Source organism: Ischnura elegans, chromosome 9 (assembly GCF_921293095.1).
Source record: "Ischnura elegans chromosome 9, ioIscEleg1.1, whole genome shotgun sequence".
NCBI classification, from domain to species: domain Eukaryota; kingdom Metazoa; phylum Arthropoda; class Insecta; order Odonata; family Coenagrionidae; genus Ischnura; species Ischnura elegans.
In genome coordinates, this window is record NC_060254.1 from 38,860,242 (window position 1) to 38,875,659 (window position 15,418).

At 38.7% G+C, this 15,418-nt stretch overlaps 3 non-coding genes across 3 annotated transcripts; 1 reads left to right on the forward strand and 2 right to left on the reverse strand.

Annotated features, from left to right (window-relative positions):
* Window positions 1-4,860: 4,860 nt before the first annotated feature.
* Trnaf-gaa lies at window positions 4,861-4,933 on the reverse strand. Its single transcript has one exon. It is a non-coding gene; the product is annotated as a tRNA-Phe (tRNA).
* Window positions 4,934-11,126: 6,193 nt separating this feature from the next.
* Trnam-cau lies at window positions 11,127-11,199 on the forward strand. The gene has a single exon. It is a non-coding gene; the product is annotated as a tRNA-Met (tRNA).
* Window positions 11,200-15,251: 4,052 nt separating this feature from the next.
* Trnan-guu lies at window positions 15,252-15,325 on the reverse strand. The gene has a single exon. It is a non-coding gene; the product is annotated as a tRNA-Asn (tRNA).
* Window positions 15,326-15,418: the final 93 nt, after the last annotated feature.

The following is a 15,418-nucleotide window of genomic DNA, read 5'->3' on the forward strand; positions in this document are numbered from 1 at the left end:
GCGTATTATTGAAAAAAGATAGTACCTATCATTTGTGAAAGATTACTTATTAATGTACTGGATTGGTGGTTGAAATTCATAGCCTATGGTTGTGTATACATTTTTCTCAAACCATGTAATCTACCTTTGTGTTATTGCTAACTTTATTTACGTATAAAAACGGAGCCTTTGGATGCAGGTGTTCCTCTGTAAAGGACACAAACGAAACCAAACATGTATTCCTGAAGGCTGCTTCAGTTGCGCATAATTGGGGAAACTAATTCAGTTTTACTATAGTTCTTCCTAAAACTGAATTAAAATGAACTCTATTTTGCTATCAGGTTCACATATAATACAGCAAAACGTAAATAAAAATAAATAGCAAAATAGACACGTACTTCTTTAGCGCTGTAAGTAAAAGTAACATGTCTTTTACCCGAGCGGGAACGATATTCACAACAGAGAATTCAAACGCCGCCATTAATTTTGACCCGAACCACGTGACTCCGAGAACGAAAGGGGGGGCGGTATGTTGGCTACGCGCTCCGGCCGTAAGGGGCTAGGGGAAAGCGCCATCTACTGTATAAAAGATCTATGGTTAATACTTGTTTAGCGTTTTCCTTAATATTTACAAAAATATTTTGAAAAGATCTTACCCTAGAGAATGCTACATAAAGTTGGCCATGGGAGAATACAGGGTCAGGCAGGAATAAGCCAGCTCTTTGCAAAGTCTGACCCTGAGCCTTGTTAAAAGTCATCGCATAGGAAACCTTAATGGGAAATTGTCTGCGAGTCAAATTAAAAGGCATGGTGGGATCCGACGGCGTTAACTGTATTCTTGGGATGAGGACAATCTTGCCGGAATGGATTATTTTATTTTAATCGATTATTTTTTTATTTTAAAAAACCAATTTTAGGAAACAATAGCAATATTTAGGAAGTAAGATATGCCGTCGCATGTTCTCTGATAAATTCTGTGCATTTTGGTAACTCATTTGTAGAGTTTAGTTGCGTATAAGTTGAGAAAAAGGTATCTATACAGTAGAAATAATATAGAGGATTTTCGAAGATAATCCCACCAGTAAAGCGGCTGACAGAAACAGTTATTACATTAATAGAAGCATCGCGAATGATGGGAAAATCCGTGGACAATCACCAGGGAAATACTAATGATTATGGTAGCATTTCTCACTTAATTTAGTTTATTTTCAGAACAAAACTTAGCCAGCTCAAAATATCAGTCGGAGACTTAGGGCCAGTTTCACCAACGAGGATAATTGAATTAACTCGGATAATATTCTCCAAAAACCGAGATATTACAACAATCGCGTTTCACCAGATGCATTAACTCGGTTTTGGGCTGTTTGTCCAAAAATTGTCAAACCAAGATGGCGGAAGAAGAAGGATTTGGTGCTTTCCCGGCGAATGCTGTTGATAACGTCTTCATGGGAAATCAGCCGGGTAAGGATGGACATTGCTGCCAACGTTTCAATGGCCTTCTCTGCCATCGTAGAGGGCAGGGAAGGGCTATTCGCCCTGAGGACGATGGTAGAGAAGATCATTGAAACGTTGGCAGCAATGTCCATCCTTACCCGGCTGATTTCCCGTGAAGATTTCATCAACAAGATGGCGGAACTTTGAATACGTTAAAAACTGGGAAACAGCGCCTCCAGATATTCACAACCTCTTTGGTTTATTCTCATTTCATCTTCATATTACCCTTCAAGCCACCTAAAGAGGTGTCCAGCAGGAGGTGAACCATCATCTCTAGTATGTACCAAAGTATTAAATTTATACTTTTACGAACATGCGCTGCGCAACATGTACGCCAAATATGACGCATGAGTTATGGGATTAATCTACATCCCACTAATCTGCCTATGAAGCTAGAACGTGTAAAACATACTGTGTGAAATACTAGGGAAATTCAGCAACATTCAAAGGAACGCATAAATTAGCGAGCTATGCTACCAGTGAACTAACGTATTTCTAATTCCTAATATTGCCGTTATGTATCGTGGAAAAACGGCATTTTTATGATTTGATCTACGGTAGTATGTTGGCGTTCGAAACTATGAATAAACTTCGTCGAAAAATAAACTTCTCTTGAATTTACAAAATATGTTTAGTTTACTTTTCAATCTACGGTCTGACTGTGATTACGATCCGAGTTGTTCTAAGAGGTCACTAAGGCAAACAAAACTATCGTGACGTCTTTCACGTTCATGGCTGATATTATCTGTACAGTCACTCAGTATTTATTATATATTATTTCCTTTCTCATCCAGTAGTTAAGATAAAAAGTAAAAGATTTAATAGATCACATCATCACAAATATAAACTTCGGTCTCTCTCTCATTCAGTGATTCAACTCGGAGGTTGATATTGTTAGATGAGGGTATGGTTATAGGTGTCAGGAGGCTTCACCCGTGATTTGAACCCATGACTCTCCGTTCAGTTGCCCACAGCAGGGGTCGGAACCTGCGGCTGGCGAGGCGTAATGGGCTCATTCGATGTCTAATTGCGGGCTTCCAGTTCCTTACGCAAAATATAATAATTATATTATTTTGTTTTCAAATTGCAAAAAAATATTGCTTAAAAATATTCAAACAAATATTCACATAATGCAAGTTTGAGCACCTATGCAGTTGTACTGGCTAAAATTACGGAACTAATGTTCCATTGTTACAAAATTCACTGTATTCATAAGATTTTACCCCCAGCGACTTTTTATCGTTTCTCAACTCGAAGAAATAGCTTTGCAGACAAAGATTTACGTCCATGGAGTAGGTAATCGCCCAAAATAATCCCACTTTTGAAGAGATCACGAAATTCTACTTTTTGAACGGCTAAAAATACTTTTAAAATGCTATTAAAAATTGACAGTGCTGAAAGAAGTCAAAGTTGAAAAATATTTATAAAAAAGTTGACCCACAATAATTTGTTTTTCTTATTTTTCTGAAGACTTATTAAAAGACCTTCGTATATGCGTATTTGCGTTGAATATATTAAAAAAAGCATTTGTTTAATTATTTTTATTGACCATTGGTTAAGACAAGTGCCTATTTAAGATTACTATAAGATCGTAGTATAGAATCACATTTTATCCTGTTTCTTGCAGAAAAAATTACGTTATACTCACCAGGACCCATCTTTCCCCCATGTGAGATTAGGTGAGAATCGCCTTGACCCCCTCATCCACCCCCTCTAAACGCCTCACGTAATTATTGGATGCCCCTTCATTTATAAATGCAACTTGAAGTTTTACGTAGTATAATATAGGTTGTTTCTGGAATTTCTGCGATGACGCTCCGCCAACTGAAAGCGCGTTATAGGACATCGACCCCATCCCACCTGCATAGATGAGAGGAAAAATTGTCCCGCGAATGGTCGTTCCTGTAATCGGATTTCGCTCCTTTTTTGTTTTCGCGGACGAGCACCCTCTTCCTCAGACATTCCTCACCTCGAACGCAAGGGCGTACCCGGGATCAAAACTTGGGGGGCAAAGCCATTGTTGTTCAAGTTGTAGGAAAGATTTAAGCACGGAAAAGGTGAATGAAATCAACATTTTAAGGAAACTGTAACAGCTCTTTATTAGTTTTTAAAATTATTTGCTCGAGAAAATATTATTTTCCCTAACCGGTGACGTACGGTCTGATAGACCGCTGCGTTTCTAAAATTATGAATATTTTCAAAATTGCTACTCCAAAATATCTATAACCTTCGTGAGCATCTTAATTTTGTGTAATAAGGACATAGCACTCTTAAAATTTCGTTAACGTTCTTATTATTTATTTATTTCTGAAAATTTACAACTGAATTTTAGTAGCGGTCTGTGAGACCTCACGTCACTTAATTGGAAAAACCAATAAACGTAATGCTGTAGGTAATAATACAAAAAGTACGGTAATAATAACTCAAGTGTTTTTGATATCAGTTTTTGATCCTGTTTCAATTTACAATTTTTACTGAAAAAGTTGGTTCGTATTGGGAATGCATAATATTAAATATAAGGGCCGTATTTTTAAACGAATCTCTTTCTCTTACTCTTCGCCGGAGTGGGAAGAGTTAGAGATGTATCTCCACCTACTATTCGCAGTCAAGAACGTTCCTACAACGAAACCAATCTCTTCCTCTTCGAAGTAGTGAGTGTTGAGTTGATCGCTGAAATTCTCATATCTACGTCATGCTTCCTTGGCGTTTCGTGTGACGTTTGCTGCCCACAGTTCATTGCGCGAAGAAGCCGGAAGCCGCGGAAGACAGAAACAGACAAAAAGATGGAGGAACAACGCATGGTTCGACTTACAAGTTTTATAATAGTTGAGAGGTCAAGGAAACATTAAACTAAGAATTAGAAATGATTTTGCAACTTTTTATGAATCTTTGTTTTAGCACGAAGGAACACAATTATGGAACTCAGTGGCGTAACTATGTGGGGGATGAGGGGATAGATCCCTCCCCAAAGCCTCGGAGAAAAAAAAAACTTATTTTAAACTATTGTCTAGTTTTGACGTATTATGACTGCATCTGCTTGAAGTTAAAATTTTTATGCCATAATGATGTAAAATGTAATTCGATGCATGTCATTTTCAAAAATTTTTCCGGACCTCCCGTTTCCTGGGGGGAGGTCCGGAAATGGCCGGTCCCCAGGCCATCTCATTCCCCCGCAAAGCATATTCCTAGTTATGCCAGTAATGGAACTTATTTACCGTCAAACGAAGCGGATAGTTAATGTTGAAGAGAGAAAATCTTCTAAATGACAGATCCGATTCAAATCAACTGTAAATTCTGTGGCAATGCTAAAATGCTGCAAATCTTTTGCATGATGATGAATTTGGAATCTCTGAAGAGGTCAAACATATATCCGGGCGGAAAAATTTTTGCCGAAACCCGGGATTGAACCAGGGACCTTTAGATCTTCAGTCTAACGCTCTCCCAACTGAGCTATTTCGGCCGATGTATGATTTCGCAACTTGACACAACCTTCACCTTGGGTGACAAATGTAATCATTTCTCCTGGAGTCAATGCAAAAGGTTTCCCCATTATTACCGTCGTAATATCTAGTGACATAATGCAAGACCGATACTAGCGTTTTGCACGCTCATGCGCAACAGCTTGTTGTGTTTTGAATATGTAAGTGTATGTTTTTATGTATGTCGCTATGATTTTTTAAGTAAACAAGGGTATTGGTAATGCATTTGAACAGGCACTGGGGTGCTTTGTAAAATGTTCTCGTGATCGCCACCGGGTCAGGAACTGCATAACTGCCGACGTTTAGATGTCCGACTCGGCCATCGTTCTCAGGGCTGTGAGTGATTGTTAATTAGGAACTGGTCTTGGGTTTCCAGCCGTGTCAAATTCTCCGTGGCCTCCAATTTTTCGGCTCCAAACTCGGGGACCTTCGTCAGGGAAACGAAAACGGTGTCCTTTTTTCATTTTCCTGTAAACTAAGCCCGATTCGGAAGCCGAAAAATTGGAGGCGACGGAGATATTGACACGGCTGGAAACCATGGAACAGTTCATAGGCGGGTAATTAAGGAAGGGTAGAGAGAAACTCGGCTTTGGAATTAGCTTACTCCTACCGAAAGGCGCCAAGGGGACCACGGCTTCACGGCCTATCCGGCGGACTGAATATTGCTCATGAAGTGCCCTCCACGAGGCACTCAATCAGGAATCGGATAGCCCCAGAAAATTCTCTGCCCCGCCGGATTTTGAACTCAGACCGTCTGAGTTAGGAGCCAGGTTTCTTGCCACATCACCAACCCTAGTTGACAACTTCTGATGACTAATTCAGTTTGCTTTATAATTGAAGTACCCTGATAAAGTGCATTGGTAGAATTTCGATTACTATTTTGGTCGTTTATCAACTCGCCAATTCGGGATTATTAATCACCGCCTTACGGACGACTCAGAAACTAAAAATAGACCCCTTTATGACTGAAAACAGTTGATGGCATTCAGTAATGTTAAGACCAAAGGATTGCGTCATGATAACGCCCTGCATTCCTTACTAATGGCAGCTTGGGAGAAATGACGTGGACGAAGTTGATTTATCGGAGCGAATATAAGCGTCACAAGATAGAAGAACCTCTCTATACTAGAACGATAGTTTTGGGACTTGATGATTGATTGTTCGCATGAGTAATGATTATATTCCGCCTCGGTTGCGGCGGGGTAAAGTCCTCGCCTGTCTAAACCGAAGGTCGCGGGTTCGAGTCCCGCCTGGGTAAGTTACTCCTATCCAGGGCATGGTTGTGTGTGATAGTTGTTGTTTCATGTTATACCCTCCGATGTAAAAGGCCTTGTGAGCTGTTTTCGGGGCGATGGAAATAAATAAATAAATCATGGAAGCTATGGAAACAAATTTGGATGTAATGATTGTTTTTAACGAACTTTTTTGACGAATCGACTTATCTACTATATCGGTCGTAAGTAAGGCAAACACAGAAATTATCAATTATTACTGATCCATGGTGTAATTTCAATGGCATGGACCCCGTTCGTGAATCCAGTGTTGTCATGAGCTATAGAATAGGTTGTGGATAGCATCAGAGGAAAACGTACGATTTTAAGGTTACATGGAGTTAGAATTATTTTGGAAAAAAATATCGCGGACAAGAATCGAATCCCAGAGCAAGAATTTTTTCTTTCATGCGTAGCTGTTAAAATTACATAACGATATCGTAATCATAAGTTGTTTATGTCCATAACAATCGCGAGATTGTTGTGACGCAGCTCTCTATTCCGCTCTCCTATTTGCTAGCCGATTCACAGTGACGCATTTCTTCTCTTCTACACCCTTAATATCTCATTCTCCTGGTATTAGTGACCACACGACTGCGCACGGAAAATTCCTTATCGTCGTAGAAAGCCTCCTTCGAGAAGAAGTGTTTACTTCTTCCATGAGGCGGATTTCGAAGGGTTAAAGCAATACTTTTCGACCCTTTCGAACTTTTTCACTGATTTCAAAGACTCTTAACGTCGGGGCTAACGATGCATGTAACAAGTTTGTAAACACAATGCAAGAGTGTCTTGATGATGCTATTATAATCAGGGTTCCCGCTCCACCTTGAAAGCCGTGAATAAGCCGTAAATTTCGCATACCGTGAAAAAACCTGGAAAAAGCCGTGGATTTCGTGCTAAAGCCTTCAAATTTTTATCTTGATTTTACGATCGTAAAACCACGATTGACGGATTCAAAGAAGAGTGGATATTTCGATCATATTTCAAGGTCAGTCACGCGCAGACATGCCCAGGGATTTATCTGGACACGTAAATTTGAAGAGCAGTTATTATTGGTCCGTGTGTCACGATGACACGTTGACCTTAAGCCATTACCAAAGCCGGAAAACTGGTAACCAAAGTGTTCATTAACACTTGCAAAAATTCAGACACTTCTTAACTTCCCTGGTCCCTCTATTGTCCCACTCACAACCTTTAGCCGGAGCTGAATTTTGCGAACGATATGTGACGTCAGGAGAGATAGCAATTTCATTGCTGAGTTTGCATTCACGACGTCTTTCGTGTTTGTTAAATTTTTAGTTAACCTGCAGCCGATGATCGTTACGTGATCACTATTTCTGCCTAAAATGGTTTATCTACAAACCGTGAATTTGAAGGCATTTAGACCGTGAAAACCTGGAGAAAACCGTGAATTGTATAATTTAAATTGAGTGGGAATCCTGATAATGAAGTTCATGTGTTTGAATGCTGAACGGAGGTGGTAACGCTACGTAATGCTCTTAAGCGACAAAGAGCGATGCACGCTAAAATGAAAAAGGCACGTACGAGCCTTACTTGAGATAAAAAAAGAAGAAATGCGAGAAAATTAAAAAAAAGAGACAAAGCAAACTTTCAGTTCAGGGAGGCATTAAAAAATTCAAAACAAAAATACTGGGCAAATATTTAGTCGATACCCCTGAGACTTTCTAGTCTCACGTAAGGGAGGTACAGGGAAATAGCTCTACAATCTATTCACTTATAATGACGTCGTGTCAGAGTGACAAACAGTCTAGATAAAGCCTTTGCCTTACATTACTTTTATCGTAGCGTCTTCACTTATTTCACGGCCGACACACCAACGTCTTTCCCTCGACTCTGCCAAGAAAAAAATGCCGTCTATGTGTATATCAAGCAGTAGTCTAAAAAAACAACTCAGTTAATCCGCAGAAATTTCCAGGGAGTGATCTCATTCCAGCTCGGTTATGTAAGGAATCAGCAACAGAGATAGCGCCTTACTTTACGACAGTGTATGAAAATCCCTTGCAGAACCCATTTTGCTTTAAGGTTGAATAACTGCGAATAAGAGGAAATGGATATATTTTTCATCAATCTCTACGGTTTTATAATGCGATAACCCATAATTGATTGGGTTATCGCATCATTGGGTTATGATAACCCATCATGTATGCCCAAAAATAAACCAATCATTGATAGGGTTATTTTTGCGAATTAAAATTTGCCCTTTGATTTGCTCATGCATGGAGCGATAAGTCTTCAACGTTTCAGTCAAGCTCCATCAGACCAAACCCCCTCCAACCCCCACGAAGTAAACCCCCAACGAAATACGCCCGCTTTCCGAATTTCTTCCGAGTAGGATGCGTGGTACATTTGTCTTTTCTTTTTGTATTTACATGTATCAAATGCGTTACAATGCGTTGTCTCCATTGATTGCATTCACGTTTTTCAAGCTCACCATATCTGTATTTTTTATGCTGTTGGGGATATCCAAGGATAATCGATATATAAATATTTATCGATTATTATTTGTGCACCTGTGGACGTGACTCTGCACAAAGTCATTCTATAATGTATTACTTGTTTGAGGCATGGAGTCTAGAAATAATGTAATTGGAATTTGTTTTTGTGCAAGATTTGGCGAACAGCGTTTGAATAAAATAAAAATGTGATTCGTCTCTCCTTATGCTAACATTAGTAATGTAAATTCATTGATATTCTTGGTAATTATGTTTTTAAAAGATAAAAAATCCAATTTCTGTGATTCTTTCCTCGACGTTATTATATTAAAAGCAAACATTCTCTCTCGCCGGAAGGCATCGGAAGAATTAATAACATCCGAGTATATATTTTGGTCGCTTCATATAAATACGCCGCGGAAATTTTTCAGTTTAAACTTAATAATAATTTTTAATTTCAAATGAAGCATATCGTGGAATCATTTTATTAAGTTTCATTACTGTATTCGTTTCGAAAATATGAGATTTGGAAGAATTAAATGAAAAACAGAGTCGCGATTGTCTCTCACACGTCGTCTCATTTTGTACTTAATTACATTAGACTCGTTGATTCACCATTAAATTCATCCCTGACCATGTTAATGAGGGAAGCCAACTTATTTGTGAGGTATAATTTAATATTTTGTTTCTTTTTTAACTCCAGAGACTCACAGAGATAATCTGAGCGTACGTTTACCACACCGGGGTATGGAATTAATTATTGAGCGCCAAAGGCGGATCCAGGATATTTTCCTGTGTCCCATTGGTCTGAAAGTCAAACGGTCCTTTCATATTTGGGATCAAGAACAAGATACAACAATTACTGTACGATATATATTCTTCATCTATTTACTGCGTAACTCAACACAAATCGAAAGTAATAATTACGGGACCGTATTAATAATTTAAAAAGTATAAAATGGGGGAGCTTGTGCCCCCGATCCTCCTCCAAAAATCCACCTATGGTGATCACTACGTATTCATGCCGCGAGAAATCTGTTGGAACTCGAATAGGCTTGGAAAAAGTTATTGGCAGTTTTGACTGTGGATTTCCACTCCGTTACTTCTGAAAGTATTAGTTTCATTGTAAAAAATCCTGCAGGTGCATAAATATTCATTACATCTATTGGATAGGATCATTAACGATATAAATATTCTATCCCGACGTAAGTGAGCAATGAATCGCATCGAAATGATGAGCATCGCGTTGCCCATCGTTTTCAGGGCACAGGTGACTAAAAAATAGGCAAAATAACAAATGTATAGAACACCGCGCGAAGCATCTCAAGTGTGTTTGGCAGGGTTTTGGCAACCGCTGACACAGAATAAGCCAGATGCTTTTCAGGCGTAGGGTGGTAGTGAAGGCTACTCGCGTGTTCAACTGGGTAATACGTCCATGGTTGCCTTGGGGGAGATTACCCGATGGAGAACCCTAGAAGCCTTCACAGAATAAGCCACATATCTTCATATTTAACAAAAACAGAAAAAAATCCATGTGTGTTATATTGTATTCCATAATTGTTCAATGTTTTGTAAATCGCTGGCATGTTACACGGTTAAAGCGATAGATATTAAATTTAAAATGAATTTTTCATTATTTCATGGCATAAATTGTTTTCCTGTGGTGTTACTTATGACACTGAACAGTGGCGAAGCCAGTGGGGAGGTAAAAAAGGTACGGACTCCCCCGAAAAACGGAAACATAGTTACTTTGCTTCAGAAAATATAACAAAATATTTGAAAGTCATGAATTTGCCAAATATTTCGTTATATTTGATGTTGGTCGTCAAGGGTCAATGGTCAAAGGCCTGAGTTTTTAAACGGTATTGCATTGTCAGCTGAAAATGGTTTTTGAAGCGGGCAAAGTAAGTTGGTTTTTACGGTTGAACGGGAACAGAAAAAAAGGAACATTCCGACTAGGGTATGGCATATTATGTCTGCTATGGTGAAGTCCTCCTCGCGTAACGGTTTTATGCTAACGCACGCTAATCATGGGCGGATCCAGGATTTCTTTCTGGGGGGGAGGGGCACAAGCAAGGCAGTATCCAGGATTTTGTTCTAGGGGGGGCACAAGAATACCTCGTAATACAAAACGAACGAAATGACAATGGGACCGTATTAAAAGTCTTGCATATTTTTTAGGGTCTGGGGGGGAGGGGGTGGGGGCACGTGCCCCCGTGCCCCCCCCTTGATCCGCCTATGACGCTAATTATTACGATAACAGGAATATCTTACACACTTTCGATAATTGAGCTAGAACTTACCTGAAAATTAGTAATGGTAATTAACACGCGTACTGTAGATGCCTTTTCCGATAGTAATGAGGTGACGGTATGACTTAAAAATATCAATACATGGTACTCAATTGAGATAAGGGATGTGTATCATCAATTCCGCATCAGGGATTCAAGGTCTCGGTAGCGCAGTAGGCAGCGCGTAAGTCTCATAATCTTAAGGTCGTGAGTTCGATCCTCACCCGGGGCATATTTTTTTCACTTCAGCCATTGATCGTATTGATCTCGCGTGGTATTTGTGAACATATTCGGTAATTTTTGAAAGTGAGTAATTGTTTTTTTATCTAGTTATTCGGTGGTTTGGTAGTTACATGATCTTTCTTGTCCCAGAAGGACTTTCTGCCTCTACCCAAGTATTGATATGTATACCTAGTTCATATACTTGTCGTAAGTGACGTTAATTCATTGACCAGGTAGACTCCTCGTATTTCAAGTACTTACATTAATAAGTACTAATTTGTAATGGCCTATGTGATTTTGTTCCAAAATTACTCAACCTTTTTGCAACAGAGTAATTTCAACAGAGTTATGTATTCGTTTGCGATCGTCAATTAATTTTCATGCGACTGTTTAAATCAGTTCTTAATATGACTCTTAACTATACTGTGCATGTATGACACATATATCTCCTTTAGTTTTGACGAAAAAGAATATTCTATTAATTTCTATTCCAACGTTTGTGAAAAATTTGTATTGTCTAGGCCTATTGTCAAAACCAATTGGTAGATACTTTACACAGAATTTGTATGTTACGAAGAACAAAAAATATGAAATTGCACCTGATATGACGACGTATTGCGTAATAGCGTTGAAAATTTTTCCTAAATTACTCAAATTATGTTCAACTAACGGCAAGCCTTCGAAAAAGCACATGCAGGACATGAATATTTAAAAAATCCATAAGGGAAAAAATATAATTATAAAAAGAATTACAATTGGGCATTCCACTGAAAATGGATGATTTTGCGATAAAAAACATCTGCACTGAAAATTATAGTGAAAGTAGTTCTTCTCTAACCTGCGTATTATTCGTAAAAATCAACTATGAAAATTGTATAGTAATCTTGCGCTCCAAATGACCCATCGCCATGTTTGTTGAGCGTGACGTCAGTGTCCAGTAAACAAAACGTTTACGTGGTGCCAGTGGACTATTTGTCCCAGTTTTAGAAAAACCTACGTCTCTTTGTACCTTTTTCTCAGTAAAATTTATTCTCCAAGCTCTAGATTACAGGTGAACAGTTGATTTAATTTATGTCGCATTTCAATTTTGTGGCTTCTCAACTCCGCACCGTGAAATCTTTATTGCTGGAGAAGAAATCAGCGACCATGAATTAATCTACCTTCAAAATGTTCCCAGAATGCGCGTTAAGGAATTCGAAGTCAGCCATTGCGCTATACGCGCACCGTAAAATCATTAAAACTATTCACAAATGTTATTCACACACTTTTCAAGTTATGAATTGGTTTCGTCGCAGCTCTTTGTTATCGTCGTCGATGTTTGTTATTGCCATGGAGCGAATCTTCTTACTCGCATTCTGACGTCATAGGGCGGTCATTGTAGCGCGTAAGAATCTTGTAATTTTCGCGAACTTTGAAGCTCTGTAGAAACAATAATATTGAGAATTATGAAGCCATATTTTGCATGCGCAAATAACATCAACTTAATTATCTATATATCTAAAAAAATACTATTTTAATTTCATGAGAGCACCCCATTGCAACCAGTCGTCTCAGCTTAGCTTATAAATGCGTCACTTCCTGGGACGACTCTTTGCATTTTATTGTATTTCCCATGTTCTAACCTTGAATGGATGTCGTATGGGGATTAATAACCGTTGGCAAGTTTTGCCTTTGCATGAGAGTGCATGTGTTATCTATTATTTTACCTTATTTATGTATTTTTCTTTCTGTGTTTTTTAAATTCAATTCGAAATATTTTTATGACCGCGTGATTTGCATTTGGGGATCATCTTGCGTGATTGACCACCCCCTTCTAAACACCAAAGACGCGGCTCTCGGTATATTATGTAGATGTATATTTTATGGATCGAAAAACCGTTAATATCCCTTTTAGCAAGAGGAAAGAATGACATTTTAAATCTCTCTTTTCTGCAGCCTATTTCCTTTAACTTCTTCCCGTGATCCTTTCTACCATTAGCACGACGGGAAACGTTAACGTCTTCTTCGACGTGAATCGGACACGATTAAGTTTTCGAAGAGAAAATTAGGTTCGCCACTTGGAAGAAAAAGATTCTCTTTTCTGGACCGGGCGCGCGTGTATTGCCGACTCTTTCCGCTCGGCGAAGCTGTCGGAAAGTGAAGTAATTTTCTCTCTTTTTAACGGGGAAGATGGGAACTCCCAGATTGGCCGTGGCATCATCGCCTGCTGCGTTGGCTTCCTTTCAAAATAAGTTTTCCCTTCCCTCAATTCAGACCCTCTTAGCCGTAAGATCTTCCTCCACTTCTCCGCCGTGACTCAAGCGGAGTTGATCCGCCGAGTCTTCTTAATCCCAGGGAATGAAATAAAGACCAAAGGAGGATCCATGATGGTCGAGACACTCAAGATAAATATATTTCGTATTTTTTTAATGAAAAATAGGTTTCCTTTTGTGGATGATTATCTTGCAGTTTTCGTAAAAGTTTGGAAAATGAAGATAATCGAATTTTACTTTTTTTATAGTCTTCATGTATACAACTATCTGACTATTCGTTTCATAAATATTTATTGAATATTACTACGTTTGAGTACCATTGACGTACCTAGAAATATGCTTTGAGAGGATGGGGTGGCCAGGTGTCGGGGGTCCGGGAAAATTTTTGAAAAATGTCATGTCAAGAAATACATTTTGCATCATTTTTGCACTAGAGATTTAACTTTAAGCAGATGCAGTTATTACATGTAAAAACTAGACAATAGTTTTAATTTTTTTTATTTCTCTGAGGCTTTTGGGGTGGGGGGGTATGTTCCCTCATCCCCTTCACCATAGTTACGCGACTGTTGAGTACATAGAGTATTGAATAGTAGAATATTGTATCATATGTAAGGATTCATATCCGAGTTTTACTGTTCGTAAATTCACTGCAATTTTTTAGAAGGAGGTAGCTATCCAGTATGAATGTTGCTCGTAATTTTTTACTTCGGTCGAACGTAATATTTTCTTTTTCTTGATAGTACTTTCATTCTTCCCGAAAAAAACCTACACAAATTGCAATGCAAAAAAAAATTACGTCACTTCCGGTCTCTTTCGTTTTTTTTCTGCTGCCATAGTCTGCGTTTACTTTCTGTATTATGTGTGTGTTCTCAACCTACTCATAAAAAAAATTGAACGTGATATAAAAATTTTAATATTTTTCGAGCCCCCTTGATAGGGTCAAATGTTTTTTTAGTTGCTCAAAATGTAGAGGACGGTTTTCGAACGTTGGATTCATCTTCTTAATTAATATTCCCTCCTCGTATTAATTATTCAGCTCCGGCCATACCCGCCTTATTAAAGGAGCTTTCACCGCTCGGTGTCATCCTGAGTAACAGCAATTTATAGGGTCCCTGGAGTTTTACTGCTCCCGTGTGTCTATATTAATGCGTCTGCAGCGATAGATAAAGTGTACGGTTTAATGTAATGCGGCAGCTGCATTGCCAATTTGACTTGCATGAGTTAATTTCGTATCGCTAGTAATTTTATTTTCGTAAAAAGGGTACATCCCGCATAGCATCCTGGCCAAGTGAACGTTGAAGGAGCAAACTGCATTTACTATAATTCATCACTACACAGAATTCCACAGAGTATAATTGAAGGGACTTTTATGTTAAAAAGTGCATCAAACACTAGGCTGAAGTATTGGAGCTGTATATTCTATAATTTTATCGTGGATTTGAATGAAAAATGAAAGATGAAAACAAGCTAACAAACAATAAGGAAGAGATCTCACTCTCATTAATTCTGTTATGCTTCGTGAACAGTCGTCGATGATGTGTTTTTTGGGAACGCTTCAACGCAGAATTTCCAAAAGTGTTTTTAGTAACTAGTCTTTGGTATATTTTTTAAGTAGAGCAATGTGACCTCATAAAACCGAGGAACTTCTAATTGGCATGCCAAAAATTTAGATCCCGAGTACATGACGTAAATACCTACAGTACCTACTAAATACCTACAGTACCTACTAAATACCTACAGTCCGGTTTCCAAAGTTCTATGATCTTGAGATAGTTAAGCAAACACATTAGGGATCGGTGGCAAAAGTGTTCGCCCCCGGGTGGGCTCGAACCACCAACCTTTCGGTTAACAGCCGAACGCGCTAGCCGATTGCGCCACGGAGGCTCCTGACGGTGAGGGGTGAATAAAGAGAATAAATTTCTAGGAATTCAACGAAGTGAAGAAACTACTTTAAAGACCCAATAAAGACCCAATGAT